Genomic DNA, 6,122 nt, shown 5'->3' with positions numbered 1-6,122 from the left:
TGGAAATGTGTGCTGTGGTCAGATGAGTTCACGTTTCAGCTGGTTTTTGGGAAAAAAATATCATCGTATCATATGCACTTAAAAAGTAATTTTCGCGTATAAATTGCACGATAAATAAGATGCATGCTATAGAGACGCATTTCATGAGATCGGGTTGGGTATAAAAGCAAACCTCTGTCATGGTATGGGGAGGCTTCAGGGCAAGTGGTATGGGTGACTTTCATATGTGTAAAGGTACCTCTGACATGGAGGCATACACTGTTAGACTTTTCAAGGGTTTTTTACAGTATTACTGGCAACACTGTTGCCAGTAAGTTACTGTAATTAAGAGTTACAGTACCAAACCGTATTTCAGTTTTGTGTAATACAGTGCATTACTGTAAAAACGAAGCTAATCAGTACAGTGCATTACTGTAAAAACTAAGCTAATCAGTACACTACTGTAATTATTTTTATTTGTACTAAATATAAATTAGATTTGATAATTTTGATATATGATTAATTTTATTTTTATCCTACATAAGTACTACTTTCATACAAACCAATTAGACAAAGTTATCACAAAATACCATTTTTTTATTTAAAACATTTCATATATATCACAAAATAAACATGCCAATGCTGGAAATGATGTGTGAAATTTTTACACATTAATGGGTAAGTTTAGAGACAACATTTTTTGTGTTAATTTTAACTCATTCATTGTGTTAATGATTTTAACAAAGTAAATATGTCAGAGAGGTTAGCACAAAGATGTGTAAACGTGTTAAATTAACACATTATGTGCTGTCCTTCACTGCAAACATTTTTGAAAACATACATAAAATCATAAACAAAACATTAGCATTTGACTAAATGAATGTAGAGTCATTGGTTGTTTAGCTTATACAAGTATTATAATGAAATATCAACCATTACATTCATAAAACTGCAGAATATAAATACATTAAGCATTCAAAAAGGAAATGTCCAAAACAGGACAAAACACAGTTCTTTTCACAATACAAGACACATAACCCCACCTTAAAAATAATTTCACTTATTTCCAAAAATGTGTTGGATTCATGTACACTGGTGGCCAAAATAAGTATTTAAGTGGCGTAATGTTTTTGAAAGAAGTCTCTTTGATGCTCAAGAAACATTTATTATTATTATCAATGTCTGACTGTCTACTCCATCTTTTCTACAGCATAGGAGTAAAAGTCATCAAAATAATCTTTAAAAAGCCAACACAATGTTTTTGTCCACCTTTGTGAATAAATGAACTTCTCCAAAGATTGGTTCCTGTTCAGAACTTGATTGACAACATCAGAATGTTCCCTGGTCTGCATGCGTGCCCACAAACACAAATGTACTCAGTCCTTCAGAGGAGATCCCGGTTCCAAAACTATATGAGAGAGAGAGAGAGAGAGAGAGAGAGAGAGAGAGAGAGAGAGAGAGAGAGAGAGAATATTAGTGTCACATTATTTTTAACCTCCTTTTTTGTTAATTTTTATTATTATTTTCACAAAAACTTAAGAATATATATTTGTAAACAGCTTTTGTCAATAAATAGCATACAAAAGAACTAAATTAAATTATGCCAGATTAAATTTTAATACTTACAAATCCTAAATTCTGTCCAAAAATGTTGAGATGCATAGAAAGAAGTTGAACGACTGAAATAGATGATTTTAGCCCATTTCAGCTTGTCTGCAGTGAAGGAGTACCTGTTTGAGACAAATACACAGTAAGATACATGCAAGAAATCACTGTGTGATGATCGTTCTCCTTCCTACAGTAGTTAACCCACCTGTGCGCTGATATTAGGACCTTCCTAGTCAGGTGGAACTGCAATGGTAGAGTCGCTGGCTAATAAAATATAAAAATAATGCAAAAATATAAACTTAAGTTGTTTAGAATGCTAGATTTGGTCTTAGTGAGAGTTTTACTGCAGTGCTTACCTGGATACATTTAATCTGGTGAGACTGAACAAAGACAATGGTCCATCTTCTGATTGGTTCATTTGCTGTGTAATAAAGTTAGACATAATGCAAAGGTCACTTATTTGATATAAAGTTAGCCAATTTTATAGAGATTTTATAAGATATTGTTAGCTACCTAGTCTGCACCAGTGGCTCAAAAGCAATTTTCACATAGTGTATGCTAATCATTTCAGCAAACTTATCTCAAAATATATCACAAATGGGCTGGCCTACCTCTGGAATCTTGCTAAGTCACTGGCGCGAATTGGCGCTTTGTTGCAGTTGCCTTTAAACACAAAAATGGAAGTAAATATTAAATTCCATAAAAATAAAAAAACTATAATATGGTATAGTTTGCAAACTAATGCTAAAACTATAAAGGTTCTCATCAGTAAGCCAACATTAAGATATAAACAGAATTTCACATTAGTTTATTCACATTTATTGTTAATGTAAACGCGTTGCTCGTTGGCATATTTTAACTCGACAATTCAATAATCTAACAAAGTGTGTAAAATGAAACGTTAGCTCAGTTTACCATGGTAAAGTTCGTTACCGCCATGTTGACGACGAGTAACGTTAGGCTAACGTTAACGTTATAACATACGTTAAACTGGGCACAATCCTGTCAACATACAATGGTTTTTTTTGTTTTTTGTTTTTACCTTGCTTGCTGATCTCTCTCTCGGTGAAGTGAATTCCGTCTCTTCCCCGGGCCAGACACGAACGTCGCGATCCAACAAAAGACAGACCCCATTACCTACACTGGATGTCTGTCTGACGCGACACGACAAATCCCAGACAGTGTAGTGATGCGCCGCGGCCGTTATATTTCAGACGTAGTCCGATACGAGTCCAAGCGCTCGCACTAGTTCTTACAAGGGATAAACAGGTTTGCATTTAAAGGTCCGGTCGCTTCAATGTGTCCAATATAGACAGCCTCTGGCTATTATAGCGTTGTAGACACGTGGTGTAAGGCAAAAATTAGGAAATAAAAAGCACGGTGGAATGGTGCCAGCCAGAGAGGCAGTTACGTCAAATACAGTAGTATACAGCAAATTTAAAAAATACAGTAAGTCTCTGTATGTGGTGTTAGACGTCACAGAAAATTCCCATGATGCAATTGGAATCACAGTTATTTACTGTAAAGAGAAATAGCAGTATAATACTGGGGGATTTAAAGTAAATAACTGTAGAAATTACAGAAAAGTCTAACAGTGTATATTGGGATTTTACAGAGACATTTCATGGCATCAAGATGACATCTTTCCAGGGAAACAAGACAATGGCCTTGTTTCAGCATGTGCTACAACAGAGTGGTTTTGCTGACACTTTAGTCTATACTGTAGAGTGGATGTGCTTGACTGCCTGCCTGCAGTCCAGAACTGTCTCTTATTGAAAATGTATGACCCATCATGAAAAGGAGAATCAGACAACGATGACCTCAGACTGTTGAGCAGCAGTCTTATCAGGCGATATTGTGCAAAAAATCCACTTTTAAAACGGCAACAATTACTATCCTCAATTCCCAAACTATTAAATAGTGTAATTAAAAGAAAAGGTGATGAGACACAGTGGTAAACATGCCTATGTCACAACTTTTTGGAGTGTGTGGAAATTTTTTATTTTTTTTTGAAAATACAGTTATTCAGTGAAAACACTGGAACCTTTTTTTTTCCTATTTTTTTTCTTCATGTAAATAATGTCAAAAGAGTATAAACAAATCACAAATTCTTGATTTTATTGCATTTTGCAAAATGTCTTAACTTTTCTGGATTTGGGGTTGTATATTTTTCTCAAACTCTTGCCTAGGTTAACATTTCTATGGCAAACTTGATTTCAGTTTGTGGTTTTGGTTGTGTATTCATGTACTCTATTATGTTCTTTGTGTTTTTTGGGGGAAAATGCATTCAATATCCACAATCTCATGGTTTTCACTGTGACACACAAGCTGAATGTGGGAGCTTAAGTGCAGCAAGCAATCTTAGCAGAAACCTGCGAAAGCATCGCTCTGTTTAGAAGCCATAATAAGGCCTTTGCAATTAATAAAGCCTGCTGCAATTAACCATGAGATTTTTAATCATTGAGTATATACAAGTACAGCTTGCTAAGTTGCAATTTAATTTATACAAATCAATAGTAAAATGAAGCCCACAGTGTAAAACACTTCAATTTTCATAATAAACTGGTGCTAATAAGTATTTGGACACTTAAGCAACACTTAAAACTCCAAGTGGCATTGTGAAAACATTTAACAATTTACAAGAATTGTTTTTAAAAATATATATTTAGTTTTTAAATCTTATGTCTGAAATTATTTGGCACTTTAGGAGTTTCCCAGATTGCCAGTAAACTGCTTTGGGGAAAATCATTTGTTGGCAATGCATTAAGATACATTTATAAGTATCTGAATATGTTTAGCAGTCACTCAATGAGCAATATCATGTAGTTGCAGCATTTCTGGTCTTTAGAGTTAATGGGGACACAGATCAAAAGCAAAGCAAAAAGCAATGATACCTACTGCCAACCTGCAGATGATAAGAAATCAAACAATGCAAGCTGCTCATTACACTCATTTGAAAGACAAATAAATCCACCCAGACCTCACAATATTAATTTTGATTGTGTCATGTATGGTAATTTGACATTTTGGAGTGTCACACCGACAGAAGAAAACAAGGGAGTGATTGTGGTGCTTGTTAAAAGAATAATCAAGTTGACATATTTCTGCCCTATTTATATGATTGACACGTGCTATTGTATTATGTTCCTTTACACTAGAGAGAAACAGAGCACTGTGGGAAGTGGAGAGTGTGTGTGTGTGCATCTATATGTGTGTGCCAAGAAAAAGCAGATATGATTTAATTTTCCTTTTTTCCAACATATATTATTACCAACAGAAAGCGATGCATAACAAATGCGTGGGTGTGTTTTCATTTATTCAGACAAGGAAGAACTAGAGGCGTCCTGATAATGGCTGTGATAGCTGATCCTCTGTGCTCTCTGCCCTCTTTGTGTCAGAGACTGAGCGAACAAAATGTCTGTATGGATGAAGGAGTGCATTTTGCCTTGCATTTCTGTGTTGATGTTATCCTCTGTGGAGCAGCGTTTATGCATCTGTACCCCATGTGAAACGGATGCTGAATATGAGCATCTCCATCAAAACATTGCATAGCCGAATATGGTGGACAAGTGATGGATTGTGTTTGCTATTCTGTGTGCTTTCCTTCTTGAACTCTTACTATCTAGACAACGGTATCACTTTTTGATACATTCTTATTTTGCTCGGGGCAAAATCAGAATTTCTGAGCTTTGGAACTCATGGTATTCATGGTGGTCAGTTAGAAAAAATATCTGCTGTCTGTTTATGCAGCTGTTTAGTACATTAACAACTGCTCTTAATCCTAGAATGCATAAAAGGAGTCCTGTATGGATGTAATATGGATGTCATGTACATGCAGTACACTACCACTCAAATTTTGGGCTCAGTAATTTTGTTTTTGTTTTTGAAAAAAGCCCAAAACATTAAGCTCACCAAGGCTTGTTTGATAACTGTTTTCTGTTTTAATATATTTTGTAAATGTAATTTACTCCTGAGATAGCAAAGCTGAATTTTTTTGCGGTCATTACTCCACTCTTCACTGTCACATGATCCTTCAGAAATCATTAAAATATGCTGATATTGTGCTCAAACAACATTTCTTTTTATTATTATCAGTGTTGAAAACAGTTGTGCTGCTTAATATTTTTGTGGAAGTCACAATATATATATATATTTTTCCAGGATTCTTTAATTAATAGAAAGTTCAAAAGAACAGCATTATATATATATATATATGTATGTAACATTATAAATGTCTTTACTGTCACTTTTGATTAATTTAATGCGTCCTTGCTAATTTATTACAAATAAATAAATAAATAAATAAATAAATACAATCTCATGGTCCCCAAACTTATTGGTTCTGAAAAAAATAGTATCACTACCCCAGAACTCTGTAAAGGGGTCAAAATCATCCATATGCATTTTCTATGGAATTATGACTCACCCTATTTTTTGCCATAAGTTTGGTCAAACACTATATATTTGTAAAAGCAAAACATTTCCATCATGATCATTTTCTATATTTATTAATAACGTGATTTAACGTGATTAAT

The 6,122-nt window shown here is 34.3% G+C and overlaps 1 long non-coding RNA gene across 1 annotated transcript; it reads right to left on the bottom strand.

The window, feature by feature from the left end:
- Positions 1 to 617: 617 nt before the first annotated feature.
- On the bottom strand, positions 618 to 3,146 carry LOC309504292. Its single transcript, XR_014208052.1, has 6 exons — positions 2,630 to 3,146; positions 2,199 to 2,250; positions 1,944 to 2,008; positions 1,793 to 1,851; positions 1,606 to 1,709; positions 618 to 1,387 (listed from the first exon to the last, which is right to left on the bottom strand). It is a non-coding gene; the product is annotated as an uncharacterized lncRNA (long non-coding RNA).
- Positions 3,147 to 6,122: the final 2,976 nt, after the last annotated feature.

The sequence above is a fragment of the Leuciscus leuciscus genome (assembly GCF_965113295.1).
Source record: "Leuciscus leuciscus genome assembly, chromosome: 8".
Taxonomy (NCBI): domain Eukaryota; kingdom Metazoa; phylum Chordata; class Actinopteri; order Cypriniformes; family Leuciscidae; genus Leuciscus; species Leuciscus leuciscus.
The sequence above is the reverse complement of the archived record's forward strand: the minus strand, read 5'-3'. Positions and strand labels throughout refer to the sequence as shown.